Consider the following 16196-nt stretch of genomic DNA (forward strand, 5'->3'; position numbering starts at 1 on the left):
ACCTCTCTAATTACATGAATCACTATTTTCTGAAGAAAAAATATCTAATTGAAAAGTCTCCCACCAGTTCTAGTACAGTCTCCTCAAACAGTTCCTCAGCATGACTTCAAATTACACCTTGCAAGAAAATTGCTTGATTTAAGTCCCTCAATTTGTCATAACACCAAAGGGGATCTCCACTGATAATTAAACTTCCCAAATGAAAGCCTGAGACAGACTGGCAGTGATTCACTTGAAACAACCCATTGTCCATAATCTGCCAGGGACTCAGCCTTGGTATTGAACAGAAAAAAAAATAATGCTCTGGGAAACAATATTAAATAAGTGAGCTTCTGTCACCTTAAACCCAGATAAAATGAAGACAGAACTTTGCTTAGCCAAAAGCCCTGGCCATGTCATTCAGCATAAACCAGTTGGGGTCCTTGGAGCACAGTGCTTGGAAGAAGGTGGGAAATGTCCCTTAGGGGATAAGGAAGTAAGTTAGACAGCAACAGAAGTTGGTTTGTTATTAAAACAATAGTGGGGAAACAAACAAACATTAAGAGCCCCAACCTTCATGCAGAACAAAAAGTATCCTGTACAGACATGGGACACATCTAATCAGACTGATAGAAGAAAGGAAGGAGAAGACTTCCCCAAACACCATTATTTTTACCAGGATGAAGGGCACAGCCAAGCTGGGACTTTCAGCTGCAGACAAGGGGCAGATCAAAGTGGGTATAAACAATTGGACTTTGCTATGTCTCTGAGCAGCAGGGAACAGGCAGAGGCCAGCAGGTAGGTCATGGAGAGCAGTGGCAGCTCCAGCTGGAGGCAGGACCACGAGGCAGCTGCAGACCCTGGTCACCCTTGCCAAGGACCCATGAGAATCCTGCCTCATTGACAGGCTGGACCATGGACCTGTGGCCACCCCTGTGGATCAGCATGTCTGAAGACCAGTGGCTTCTCAAACAGGCATGCTCAGACACTGCTGAACCAATTAAAAAACTGTCCCAATTTAAAAATGCTGTCCCAATTAAAAACTTCCATTACCATAAAGAGTACAGAATTGAAGCAAAAGATCCCTTTCCCTTGCTGGGAAAGCAGGAGTGTTGTTTCTGTGAATGAGATGGAAGAGTCTGAATAGCTTTTTCAGAGAAAACACACTGTAACAAACTTCAGAGGAATGGCTCACATAAGGGAGTACTCAGACTGTGCTGGACCCACTCATTCAGGGAGGAAGGGGAACAGAAATTGTATGTGGTCAAGTCATGGGGCACCTTGCCTTATGCCAAGGTTATTGCAGGCTTCTGAGAAAGGTTTTGCTATCCCTGGGTAACTGTGTATGCAAATTAAGCATTTAGAGTCAGGATGGATGGGGCATTGAATAACCCCATGGCAGGTAGATTCTACTGCATGGAACTTCAAAGCTTCCTTAAAATCCAAACCATTCTAGGGTTCTATGAAAATTCAAAATACACTACATCACTCCTTTAGGTTCCTGCTATCAAAACTAAGTCATTAGCAAAGTAATTACAATACACTTTTGTTAATTTAGCAGTCTTTCCACTGTTTTGCAGGCATTTAATGGCTTGCCCCATGCAGAATTCCAAGTGAGACCTGCCAACTCTGCACCCTGGTGTGGCTCTTGGAGGGTTGGAGACTCAATACAGTGGAATAATTAAGAAAAACCTCTCTTTTTTTTTACAGAAACTCAAGTTAATTTCTCATTGAACACACTAGCTGAATTTAAAAATATATTACAGCCATCTGAGGGCGTTTGCATGACTACAGACCTAACACTAAAGCTTTTTGCAACTATGATTTACACCATACAAAAGAGACGCTGACTGTGAAAGGAATTAAAATGTTTGCTTTTAGATTCAGTATTCCCACATTCCAGCCATAATTCAAGGGCTGGGGAGGGATCAGCTCCTTCCAAGCATCACGTGCTCATCACTGCAGGCACAGACAAGCACTTCACAGCCCTCGCTTGGCTGGTGTGTGCAGCAGACACATCCTCTCCTGCAGCAGAGAGGCTGCTGCATGTCTGCAGTTCCCCACATGCCTCTTCCAAGTAATTCCTACGATCAAGTTCTTCAGAAAGGCCTTCCCCTAACAGGCAGTGCCCTGATGCACACTGGAATGAAAGCAATGACTGAATCCTACCATCTGATCCAATTAGTACTGCCCATTGACCAGACCTACTCCACTGACCAGGGTCACTCAGGGCTGAAGGAGACCACAGTGCATGGCTTGGATGGGCCACCAGTGCCTCAGCTGCCTTGGAACAGCATGAGAAGCTCCCACACGAGGAAGCCCTAAATGAGGCAGCCTGGACAGCCCAATTGAAGGCAGAGAGGCATGCTGAGCACCAATGGTGTGGCCACACTACCAGTGTAACTGGGATATGGAAATGTTCCAATTTGTTGGGCCAGTAAACAACTCCCCTTCCCCGCCAGCCCATGACATGTGCCTCACCAGGGATGGTCCTTTTGAGATGGGACTTGGTTGTTCAGGTCAGCCACAGAACCTGGCTGCCAGGTCTACAGGATATGCCTACATCAGTGTAGCCTAGACACACACACAGAGAAAAACAGGAGCTGAAGATGGTGCAAGGAGGTGGAGCAGAGGAGATAAAGTATGGGGCTATGTGGAAAAAAATTCAGTCTCAAAGATGCTTTGCATGCTATCCCACAAGCCATCACTGCAAAGACTTCACAGCTCCTAAACTGATGGATTTACAACAAAATGCCTTGGAAAACTGCATCTGTTTTAGGCATTTAAGTCTAAATTAAGTACAGAGCATGGCAAATCATAAAAGCATTATGTTTGATTAGCATGTCAGTGGGGTAACTAACCATTCCTGCTTTTACACACAGGTATGACAACCTAGTTTTCATACATTCTACTTAAATAAATCTCATCAGAAAAGTGCTAGAACACTGATGTGGAATTAAATTTCACAGTGAGGTAGGTGTGGAGGATTTTTTGCTTTGGGTAAATAGTCTTTTCTTAGGCACACGTTCATCATTCATCTTTCTCCTGCTCCAGAACAGGAAAGCTGTTGTTTAAGTAGAGTTTTGCCTCCACCTAACCCAAACAATCATGGCTGCAAGGCTGCTGATAGGGAAGGACTGAGGAAAAGAGGCATCCAAACACAGCAAATTTCATATTTATGTCAGAACTTCTATGAAAATCACGACAAAAGACTTCCTGCTCCTTTTCTGGATCAAAGAAAGACTTGCTAAAGTTTGTAGGATTTAAGGGGTTTTTTTCCCCTCAAAAAGCAAAGATGACACTGACCAACCAAACCGTGAGCCAGACCATGACCCACGTATTTCACTGCTGCCAGTGTCACACACAAGGATCCTGCACACTGGCCAGCCCCAAGAGGGGCTTGGGCAGAAAGCTGCTGGATGTGAAAGTTGACGGAGACGTGACAGCAGGTCACAGTGATACCAGGAGGTAAGAAATGCAGAAACTTGGCAGACTTGGCCTGAACCTAGACATGAGGCCACTGCAAAATACCATGCAGACTCAGCCCCCTGATTTGCACAAGGACAAGCATTACCTTGTAGACACCCTTACAGTTTATTCTGCCATCTGTGTGGCAGAAAAACAGGTCTTGCAACCCACATCTCTCCATGAAGAAAGCCTGTTCAGACTCCCTTGGAAGCACAAGTCAACTTAGAGAAGCAATTAAATCCTGTGAGCAAAAAAAACAGATTTGTCATCTACTTTTAATTCAACCCCACCAGTGTAGTACTTATCCAATCTGTAGGCTAAAATCTTACTCAGTTTTCTGAATGTGTTGGAATTGCCACCTGCACCTCCCTGCCCTTCATGCAGAAGCCTGGTCTGCCCCAAAAAATGCTCCTGCAACCCAGTAACAGAGGTAAGTGAAGACACAGAACACAGTCCTGTCAAGGGAAGTTATACTGCTATCCTTAAAAATAATTGTGTCCCTATCAGCAAAATACAGTGTTTGGAGTAAGTACACACTTTTCATTGGGAGAAAAATGACTAATATCATCCAGTCTGCTCAACTTTTTAGAACAATGTTGTATTTTTTCACATCATCATTCTGGCATCAAAGGAAATCATTCCTAATTATGTTTATGGGACAGAGGGAACAGACAGAGACCTAGATATGACAGTCTTTGAGAAGTGTGCTGAAATGTATAATGCAACACCTCTCCAAACATGTACAATGCCCTCTCTCCCCATGTCACTTACCTAGAACAAGAAACTTTGAAGTATAAGAAGCTCTGCCACTGCAAGGTGCTTTAAGTGACAGCAAGAAGGAAACAAACAACTGGCTGTAAATATTCTGCTTAGCTCCCCTGTGCTGAGACTTGCAGAAGAAAATAGGTGGTTTTAAAGCAATGTAAGTGAAACAAATGATAATTACCATTTCCCCCCCAAGGGTCTGAACAGGTAAAGCACTGCTGTTGTGTTTTTGATGGTGACCTATACCATGCTGTTCTGCTCTCCAGGTATTTCCTTCAAAGGAAAAAACAGGTTCGAAAGTGCTCTAACATTTGTGATGGTTTATCTGGGGCAGCCAAAGCACAACAGTGAGGCTTCATCGCTTGTCCAAGTTTTTTTGGGGATCATCCTTGTGTTTCTTCACATGCCAACCAGGTTATGAGGGGCAGGAGTCCTCTTGACTAGTTTCAGCCCACTCCAAAGCAGACTCAGGGAATCATCTCACCCCCTCTTAACCCACAGGCTAAGACAGGCACCTCCAGGCATGAACTTTTTTCCCTTTGGAGGAAAGATGGGAGCTATGGCCCTCCAGAGGTACCTGCTTTCCCCAGTAACTACTCCTAGTGTAGTACTTACTACATTACTCTAGCAAACATCTACAAAAACTCCACCAGACAGATGCACAAGACAGAAGACAGGACTGCATCTAAACCCAGCTGAAGCAGAAACACCTTGATGAATTTTGACTGGCCTTTCTGTGGACACTTAATAAAAGGATGGTGAAAGTCTTTGAATAGTCTTAGGGATTTTAACAACTCAGATATGCACTTTTCTCACAAGAGCAACAACTCCTCCTTATTCTTGCTTTCCTCAAAAATAGGGTTTTCTGGAGAAAACCTCAGGATTTCAGGACCGTCCAAGCACTGATCCTAGCACTTCCAGAGCAAAGCATAAGCATTTTGCTTCAGCTCTTTTATCTTCTTTGCTTCAGCTCTTTTCAGTTACTTAGCTGTTACACTTTCCACTATATTGCTTGTGTTGGTACCTTTCCTGAACTATAAATCTGCTAGAAGCCAAATTTCTGCTCCCATCTCACAGAAGTTCTCACTTCCAAAACCCCAACAAACACCTATTGTTCTTCTCCTCCAAGAAGATGTAGCACCTCCACCCTAATCCATCATCCAGCTGATGACTTCTGGCTGTTGCGCCTTCGTTTTGCTCGTGGTACCAGAACATTTTGCTCCTTTCTCCCAGCCAACTGCACAGTCAGAACAGTCATGCCTAATGCACCTGGGGTCAGCACAGACAGACACACAATGGTACAGCACTTCTGCACTTCAACCCAGAACAGCCAAGTGCTGTATTCTTCTCAATGCCCTCCTCAAGGGCTTTTGGAAGCTACAAGCACACAAACCAGCCTGTCCCTGCAATGTGAGACAAACAGTAAGAATCTCCACATCACATATGTTACAGGTCACCCTGTTTTATGAACTTTTTGGAGGGAAAAAAAAAAATGAAGTGGCATGCAGCAGCACCCATTGCTCGGGGATTGTATCACATGGATCATCAACCAGCTATCAGGCAGTGTGCAACCCCCAGCAAAGTTCAATTGGCAATCTAATGATAGAAGACTACATTCTGGTTACCTCAGATAACTAATTCCCTGTGGAATATTTTCTAAAGATACAACACATTATTTACTTTGTTAGCTGAAACTGCTTTATAGAAGAGTCACTTCAACAAAACAATCTTGTTCTACAAACGCAACAATGCATTTTCCAACTAGTTTATTTTAAGAATGTCACCTGACAAAAGTAAGCTATTCTTCAGCTTAAAGAAACAGCTCATTTATCAAATCACAGTAATTTCTTGAACACTGCATATACTCCTGCTGCATACACATCCAAATAAACCTCCTACATCAGCACTCCCTAATCAAGCTATGACTAGCATCACTAACTGGGTCAGCACTGGCTGCAGCTGACCCCAATCAACTCTGCCTGAAGCACTGAAGCAGCTCTCCACACCACACAGCCTCATGGTGCTGATGGTCAGTAGCACTGGCTTCTCCACATACAGAGTGAAGACAGCAGGATTTCCTAGCTCATCCTTCAGGAGCAGCAAAGGGGGCTGTATTGCATCCCCATCTGCCTTTGTCACCACTGGAAGACAGAGCCAATAAATCCCGTCAGGATCAAGCCAGCATCTCCTCAGCACATCTGCAGACAAAGTAATTCACTCTTTTTTCCTCCTGCCCCACTCTACACCGATGCTTTTAGCATCGCAGATATGGGTCAAGAGAAGAAAATTAAAGTTACCACTTTGTTTTCTATTCACTTAAAGCTGGGATACAATTGGAAGTGACATTTCTGAAAGGCTACCAAAGTCTAGTTAACCTATCCTCAAGCTTGAGGAACTTGCTAGATCAAGAGTGAACTAAAGGTAGCAGAGGCAGTAATTGCAATAAGACCCCTGCCTCCAGCACTCAGACCATATTTCTCCCTCTCTTTTTTCCCATCTGCTTTTTCTTCTTTTCCCACTACTCCTTTTTTCCCCCTCTCTCTTGCCCACACCAAGCCAGCAACTGTGCTCAACACCAGCTAGATTGGAACTCGTTCCACTCATCTCAGAATCATGCTATTGTTAAGGTTGGAAAAGGACTCCAAGATGACCAAATCCAACCATTTACCATGTCACATGCCTGAAAACAGAGTCACAGAACACAGGCACACCACCATGAGAATGAACACTACCTGCCGCATGGCAACAGATTACACAGGAAGAAACAAGGAAGGAAAGAAAAAAAAAGAAGGTAAAAGAGAAGGAAAAAAAAAGAGGGAGCGACAAATCTTTGAACAATAACCTTGGAACTGGTTTCTCCAGTAACTAGTTAAAGAATTACTAGCTTTTTCTTCTCTGAAATAATGCTTTTTATTTAGAAAAAACATTGCAAGAATATACTCCACGAGGACTCGAGAATATTGCATCTCAACCACATGCACAACTGAAATGCCTGAATTAGAAGCCTAGCAGACCTCAGGTTTCTGTTACAGCCCACTCGAAACAAGAAGTGCCTTCTGAACACACCTCCTCACTGTTAAGCACAGACCTACAAGCAGCAAGACTCAAAGTTTTACAAATACCACTGAAGTGGCATAAATCGGGGACTAAACACCAACTAGCTCCCCTGCCCAAGAAAAGGCTTTATTTCAAAGCCAATGTGACCACCTAAAGCACGCATGTGATGGAGCACAGCCAAGGTCTGACCCTGTCAGATCACTCAAAATGCAAGATACTTCAAGTGCTTGAATGCAAAGTAACTTTCAAAGCTTGTGGCAATGCACAAGCTTGCTCCTGCTTTGTGCCAGGTTCGGCACTTGCAGCTAAGGAGCCTGTGACCTTACACAGTCTTTTGCATTATATGGAAAGCTTGTCCAAAAAACAAGTCCAGATGGCCACTGAAGGCGACAGAAGTCCATAGAGCACATGACCAGAAAGATAAATTTCTGCCTGTTCTTTCCAAGTTTTCATTGTTTTTGCCTCTAACTTGGAGATGGCAGACAGTCAAGCATCAGCGAGTGAAGGACCAGCTTCAAGAGGCATTGCTGTGCCACTGCAGAGGGTCCTACATGACACTGGCATTGCCATGCGTGACCACAGCTTCAACACTTGTCCCCGTGGCTTAGCAGAGTCCACGGAGCTGGGCAAAGGGAGGCAGGGATCCACTAGTTCAGCTGATGTCGGACTTCACCATGCAGTCACTGCTCAAGCACAAAGTAATGTTTTCACATGACCACAGGCAAGTGAGCCAGCCAACTCATCAACCTTCAGCACCACTATCATCAGCAGCTCTTCGGCCCAGATCTCAGCCTCTGTAGAGCTGCAACTGCCTTTCCGTCACGACTCTATACAGCACCTACCAAAACACTGCCTTGCTCCAAAACTAAGGTTTCTAGCAGCTGACAACAGAACCAACTAGCAATTTCCTATGAAGTCCCAATCTTCCTCTCCAACCTTAGCTGCATACAAATGTCCTCTTAAGGATTTTTAGCGGGTTCCCCTTGCTCCACCCCATCTGCCACCCACATTCACACATACAATTCAGAAAACGATGAGACCCATCTGTTAGCTACAGGAGCTGCCTGCAAAGCGCTGACAGTCCAAATGGAGATAATTCCCTGTCCTGCTCACAGGAGCAGGTTCGGGAGCAGCAGGCTACAAGAACTCCTGGGAAACGGGCCTGGGATGCGGGCGATATCCGCATTCTCGGTAAATTCTCAGTCTCTTTTGCAATTTGACGAAGGAAGCAAAGCACAGCATGGCAGTCCCTCGGGAGCCGCCCTGGACACGCTGAGGGCGTCAGGGACAGGTCTCTCCTCGGCACCTGGGCCTTCACCTCCAGCACAGCACGTTCCTTGCGGCGCTGCTGGCACCGCGGAGAAGACAGGCAAAAAAAGGGAAGGGGGTGGCGGTCAGGCGAGGCGAAGGGAGGGGGTCTGTCCGGCAGGGAGGCGCCCCGGGGCCGGCGGCGGCGGCCCAGGAGGGCGCAGGGCCGCGCTGCGCCCACCCCCCACAAGATGGACGCGCCCGCCGCGTGGGGCCCCCGCCCGCTCCGTCCCACACTCACCCAGCCGCGGGCTCGGGCAAGCGGCGAGGCAGCGCAGCCGCGACCCCCCGCTCGCCGCGGCCGCTTTAGATGTTCTGCGCGGGCCCGCCCGCCCCGCCGCACCTCCCAATGAATGGGAGGCGCTGTTCCACGTGGGAAGAGCTGTACGTGCTCTAGGGGGTGGGCCGGGGGTAGCGCGGGATCGAGGGGTAGGTAGGCCGGCGTGTGGAAGCCTGGATCGCCTGGCGCAGGAGAACCGCGTGGATGGGCACGGCCGCGGAGATCGCCTCCCCGGGGCAGGAATGGGCTTCACAGGCCAGCTCCCTGCAAATGGCTGATGCCGCTCGTTCGGCGTGGGCTGAAAAGCTACTCGGCTTTTCTTTCTCTCCTGATGCTCCCTGGGAGTGAGAACTGAGGGGCTGGGTTGGACTGAATCATCCATTCAGCTGTAACACGCATCATGCTCTAAGAGCTGACAGATTCTGCAGAATATGGTTGAGCAAGAGATGCCAGCATGAAATGGATGCAGTGGGTAACACAGAGTGTTAAGGGTTGGGAATGGGCCTTAAAGGTCATCCAGTCCTAAACTCTCCTGCTGTGGGCAGGGATACCTCCCACTCGATCAGGTTGCTCAAAGCATTATCCAATGTGTCCTTCAAGACTGCCACAGTTGGGATATCCACAGTCTCCCCGGGCAACCTTTTCCAGTGTTTCACCACCCTCAGAGTAAAAAACTTCTTTCTAATATTTAACTTAAATTCCTCCCTTTTCAATTTTTACCCATTACTTCTTGTCCTATGATTCCGGTTCCTGATAAAAAGTCCCTTACCAGCTTCCCTGTAGGCCTCCCCAAGATACTGGTAGGCTCCTCTGAGGTCTCCACACAAACTTTTCTGCAGGCTGAACAGCCCCTGATAAGGACAGCAGAACAGCATTTCACTCACTTGATAAGGAACAACACTTCTTACCAAGGACAGTAGAACAGAACAGCACAGCCTTGGAGAAATAAATGAAGGATGTAACTTAGGCAAACAGAAGTCATGCAAAATGCAAGCAGGATGCCAGCTCAGCTCTGCAAGGCTGAAATAGTAGAAGTTAAGCAAAACAATCTTGCTGTACTTAATCAAAAGCAGGGGTCAAAGAATAGTCCCCTGAAAAGGATGCTGGACTTTGATGATGGACCCCCAAAGAACCAATAGAAGGACTTTGATAAGGGCTGCGACTGTGTAAAATAAAGTCAAGGAAGTGAGGATAGCTAATGAATATGTAATCAGTGTTTATGATAAAAACTGTACACCTGACACTCCGGGCATCGATTATAGAGGAAATATCCTCCAAATGCCCAGCATGCTGTAATAAAGAATGCCTGCTATCTAGTACTCAGAACTGTGCTGGGAAGTTTCTATCTGGCTAATTGCAGTACCACATCTCTCTATCTGTCTTCACAGGAGAGGTGTCTGTCTTGGTTTACAAGCCAGATGTCTGCTAGGGAAGGCAGAAAAGCCTCCCTTGGAATGGAGGCTATAAACCCCCTCCCTCCAATTAATTAGAATCTTGAAATAAAGGGGCTCTCGGGCAAAGATATGGGAATGGCAATAACAGTTCTTTACTGGTATGTATAACAAAGCAAACAAACAACAACACGGACAGCAGGAACACCGAACGAACCTGGAACTTTCGGTGCAGTTCCGGTCACAGCCGGCAGGGGCGCTGCTGGTTCCCAGTGGGCGGGGCAGGTGCGGTGACTCCCCCGGGCCTGCAGGGGGCGCTGGTTCCCCCGCGGCTGCACATGGCGATGGCTGCTCGGCCAAGATGGGAAGGGATGGAGGGGAGGCTTCGCTTCACAAACCCTCCCGGGGCAGTGAACGAGAATGTCCCAAAACTCCAGGGCAAATAGCTGGAACCTGCGGGGTGTCCTGGCAGGGCAGGATTCCCCGCTGGCTCACGGTGGTAGGAGAAGGCAGCAGGGACGGAGCCTCGCAGCGGTGGCGAATCCTCTCAACAATGCCTGCAGCCTGTGTCCCCTCCGTGCCGAGAGAGCTAGAGCCAGCCAGGAACTGGCCTTAGCCCCTTCTCTCAGCCTGAATCTCTCAGTATCTCTGCCACTCACCCTCCCCCCCAAAAAACTCCCAAAAACTAAGAGTTCCCCTTGCCCGCCTGTCTCAAGCCATCAGTGCCAATTAGCAACTCAGTGGGAAGAAATTCTACATGTTTCCACAGGAAAAAAGAGCAAAAAACAAAACCTAACCCCCCAACAGTGTCCCAGTCTTCTTACCAACTATGTGACCACCCTTTGGATTGGTCCAACTGTTCCACGAACTTTTTATGTTGGAAACACCAGAACTGTACACAGCACTCCAGGTGGGTCTGACAAGAGCAGAGTAGAGGGGGAGAATCACCGTCAGCCTGCTGGCCATGCTGCTTTTGGTGCAGCCCAGGATGAGACCCATCAATAATGGTAGACACTGGTGGACTTGGATTAGGCTTTTGACATTACTTCCCATGAAGCACAATGCTCCCAATCTGGAAAATACACTGTTGATGGAACTTCCATGGCTGACCCCAAAACTGTGGCAAACAGCCCAGAAGAGCTGTGGATGTTGGAAGAACAGCATGGTATCTGTGCCACACTTGACAAGATCCCATTTCCATTACCATTCATAAGAGACCACTGTGGGAAAGCTCTCCAGCGTGCTGCAGGATGAGATAGCATCTGAACGTGAATCTTGAAGAAACACCAAGATTCAAACTTCAAAATAAAGTGGAATCCTAGAAAGGAGGAGAGTGATAGTTAAGGAAATAAAACCAAATAAGCAGTGAAGAACATCTGGCTGAACAACCAATTAAAATTGCATCAGAGGAGGTTTAGCTCAGATATTAAGTAAAACTTCTATAAGTTTTAAGAAAAACAACAAAAGGGTTGTCAAGCAAGGGAACAGGCAGCCCAGGGAAGTGGTGAAGTCACCATTTCTGAAAGTATTTAAAAGATGTGTAGGGGCACTGAGGGCTTACTGCTGGACTTGGCAGCGTTGGGTTAATGGTTGGACTTGATGATCTTAGAGGTCTTTTGCAACTAAATCACTCTGATTAGAAAGAGATCAAGAGATTAAAGTGGACCCCAAAAGCCTTGTGAGACTGCTGCATGGGACTAATGGTGCTAATGAAAAATATTACCCAAAAGAACTGGATCTTTCCTAGTAGAGCACCTAAATCGAAACATATGCAGTACATAGAAAGTCATTATGAAGCTGTAATCAATAGTGCCAAAACTTTAGTACGGTGCTTATTTTGGCATTTAACCATGAAGGAATACATCTCCTTGGTGGAATCCTGAAAAAACGCTGGTAGGAATAACATTCATTAAAGAAAAGTGCAAGGAATTGTTTTTCTTTTCCAGGACAAAGGTAGAGCAGTAGAAAAATCCTTCAGTGATTAATGGGCAAAGGCAAGAACAGTAAAGGAAGAAAGAAATTGTTTAATGTCAATTGCAGTTGCACCATGCTCATTAACAGTTACTCACTGGAGAGGCTGGAGGATGTTTTGAGGGTAAGCATTCAAAAAAAACCCTAAAACAATGTTTTACTGCTGTGTTTCTTCATCAACTGCTCCATGAGAGATCAACAGCTATACCTGTCACATTGCCATCTGCTTCTGCCTATCACTTCCATAGAACCCTGGTCCTCTGTTATTATAGATGTGGTTGCATAAATAAGGGGAGGGGTGGTCTGAGATAATGGCTCCTAAAATTGTTCTGGGAAAGAAACCCTCTCTTTTATGCCAAGCTGAAGTACCCAAGACACCAAGTACCAATTAAAAGGAAAAAGACCCCAACCAAACAATGGTTTTGAAATTTCTCTTCTTTCTGCTAGAATTACACTCCATATTCAAAAATAATTTCTTGCATCTTAATCCTTCCTTGCTCTTTAATTAATCAGCTGATCTACACATCCTAGTTCATTTTAATCTGTGGAACCCATCCAAACCAGCTAACAGTATCTCAAATAATCCTTAGACACAAGAGCTGTTAGCACAAGCCTGTGGCCATTCCCTGTTTACATACAAACACCCTGTTTTGGAGGGTAAGAGGATGGAATAGTGTGGACATTAACCATTCTGTTCCATAAGCATATTCTGTCTTCAGCAAGCTTAGTAGAGTAATAAAAAAGCACTCCATACAGCTGTTTGTGGACCAGTGCTTAGGGAGATGCCCTGTGTTTCACTACCAAGCACAGATGTGGGCTGGATGTGTGAAACTAAGTGAGATGAATACTGCCTTGTCTTCCACAAGACCATGACAGGTAAGGCAGTAAGAGGGGCAGAGCTGCTTTAACTAAGCACTTCAACATTTTCTGCAAAATGTATCAAGCCAAACGTGAATACGTAACAAAAGGTGTAAATGGAGTAACGCGGCAGTTGTCTCAGTTTAACCAGAAAAACCCAATTATCCAGTGGTTAATGACCTCTAACAGTACATGACTGAGGTCATCCAACATGTCCCAACAACATCTGGGTCATTTGTATCATCTCAGTTTCAGAAGCTAGACTTGTGTTACTAAATAAGGTGGGCTTGTTCTCTGTTTTTGAGTGTGCAGCACAGCATACATCCATTCAGCAAAACCCTCTTCTTCTCCAAAACTCCACAGCAGGGTGACCACCTCCAAACTGCTCACTGGGAAGAACAATCTGATGCTATCCCATGAACTGTGAGCAGGCATTTCCTGGGAGTGGGCTGTCTTACTTAGATCATACCTGCAGCAGGAACTGCTGCTACCCACTGTTTAACCCCGTGGGTAGTTGAGGACTGGCACACCATCCTGAGCCCTCACCATCCTTTATTTTATGATGCAGATGTAGCCAGGGAGGCTGGAGCTTTGCTGTGAACCTAGAACCAAACAAGATGGTTTTGGACATGTGGCTTTGGCATTTTCTCATGAGTAACTCAGACACCACACCAGCTGTTGTAGATTTTAGCCCCCAGAACGTGACTTTCTCTCATTTACTAGCCAGAAGAATAAGACATCTTCCTTAGCATAGTACATTTTGTTCCCAGAGCTAAATTAACTTCCTGGCATTACAAATCTGTGTACCCCCCCTAGGTCTGGCCCTTGATGATCCAAAGTGTAATCCAAATACTGTGTTTGATCTCAGCCTCCTACTCTGTGCACAGCAGCCCCACTTCCTCCTTTTTAAATTTTGTTTCTATTTATACAGTTAACAAACCTTTCCGCATTCATCTTCACAGATCTTTGCAGGGTCTAACTCAGCTTGACTTTTGGCATTTGATACTATATTCCTACAGTTTTTGACCTTCAAAACATAGCTGCATAGACTGACTGACCTCTTTATCTGTTCCCACAGAGTGTTTACACCTAGCATCCTTCCTTGAACAGTCAATTATCCAGGTAACTCTGGAGAATGTTCTTTTTAGTTTTCCCTTTGTTTAGCATACAAATTCCAGAAGGATTTTCTACCTCTGTTGTAAAATCTCATACACCCTCATGCAGACCCAAATCTCATCAAATTGATTAACTCCAGTCACTACTTTTCTTAAATTTTTTATGTTTTCCCTGTGGAAAAACAAGCAAACAAACAAACAAAACCCAGAAAGATATTTTTAACCTCTTCCCCATTCTACTAAAATGCTATCAACACCCTGGTCCAATTTTTTTTTTTATTGTAACTATAGTTCTATAGTTCTTCTACAATATGTTCTCTACCAAAACTGCATCCCAAATATATGCCATTTTGCTTGTGGAAATACACAAGTGTAATACCAAATCCCTTTATTCTTGAATTTGCAACTCTGACTCACATTGAGCTGTTGCCCACCATGAACCATAGATCCCTTTCTGCAGGGCTGCTTTCCAGCCACTCCTCTCCCAGTTTATACTTGTGTCTGACATTACTTTGTCCCAGGTGCACAATCTGGCATTTGGACTTGTTAAATTTCATGCTATAAATCATAGCCCAGTGTTCCAATCTGTGTAGATCCCCCTCCACAAAGCTCCCTGTTTCTCATGAAAGCCAAAACACCTCCCAGTTTGGTATCACCAGCAAACTCAGTAATGGTGCACTGCACTCCTGCATCCAGAGTTCATTGGGAAGTACAGGAACAGGACTGGCCCTGGAACTGACCCCTGAGGAGCACTGCTGGGGACCAGTCACCAGCTGGATGTGGCCCCCTTCACTTTACAACCCTCTGAGCTCTGCCCTTCAGCCAGTCCTTCACCCAGCACACCATGATGGTTTTACGAGCCATGTTCCTCCATACTCAAACCTTGTTTCTGTGCCCCTCGTACATTGCTCACACACACCCTTTGCACCCTCTTCACAGAATGGGCCAGGCTGGAAGGGACCACAGTGGAGCATTGGGTCCAACCTCTCTGCTCAAGCCGGGTCATCCTAAAGCACGTGGCAACCAAAGCAACAGATTTGCAACCAAACAGTGCTTGAATATTCTTGGGTGGGAATATTTTTTTCTGCTGCTTCTCTTTATTTTTCCCAGCTTAGTCCTTGCAGTAGTAGAGAGGGTTTGTTATTTCTGCCTTCCTACCTGAATTAGACACAGTCTCTTCTTTAGCAGGACCAAACTGTGACAGTAGTGTTATAAATAAGAAGCTTGACTATGCCAATATTCAAGCAGCAATCAATTTATTAATTAATATGGTAAAGTATGAGCAACACAGTGCTGGGTACGGTGAGGACAGTTTCCCTCCAACTGCACGCCGACAGTTGGGGCTTAGGTATTTATAGGGGTACTCATGAGCTTTCTCAGCAGTTTCTATTCCAATTTTTACTCATCAGCAGTTTCTATTTTCCAATTTTTACATCACACTTCTATATACGATTGTGATTTCGTTTTTCTCAGGATGTGTCCCAAAAAGGAGTAACCCCCAGATGGTAGTTTCCAAAATATTGGTCCTGGTTTCAACAAGAATAAAGATGAATCCCATCTGGTGAAGTCCAGCTCCCCAGATGTGGGTCCACCTTTTAATTACAATGACTATAAATCTCATAACAGTGATGTCCAGCTTCCCTTGGTCGAAACCACAAGTCCTTGAGATGATGTTCATCTTCCTTTCTCAGGCTGTTTTTCTCTGTTTTGTTAAGGCGTGAGATAAGCATATTTCCTTTATATATATTCCAAAGCTATAGTTTCAAGGATACAAACAATATTCTAAAATTATACTTCAAAAAAGGGTTGTTATTGCAGCACTCTTTAAGGCCTGACTACAAGCAAAAAGCAACATCCTTAACGCTTTAATACAAATGCTCCTAAATCAGCCAGGGTTAATTGCAAACAAAAGATAGGTTCAAAGGCCTTCTTCTGCTTTACTTTCCTCAGTTATTATTAGAATTAATAACTGTCCCATTGTCGGACTCCGCACATATCGCAATC

General features: G+C 45.4%; 1 protein-coding gene across 1 annotated transcript in view; it reads right to left on the bottom strand.

Annotated features, from left to right (window-relative positions):
- Nucleotides 1-8951, bottom strand: part of SLC7A1 (solute carrier family 7 member 1) — a 41115-nt gene extending 32164 nt beyond the window's left edge. The window contains 1 exon segment of the mRNA XM_030234717.2: nucleotides 8819-8951. The gene's annotated coding sequence lies outside the window, so the exon portion shown is untranslated.
- Nucleotides 8952-16196: the final 7245 nt, after the last annotated feature.

The sequence above is a fragment of the Serinus canaria genome, chromosome 1 (assembly GCF_022539315.1).
Source record: "Serinus canaria isolate serCan28SL12 chromosome 1, serCan2020, whole genome shotgun sequence".
NCBI lineage: Eukaryota > Metazoa > Chordata > Aves > Passeriformes > Fringillidae > Serinus > Serinus canaria.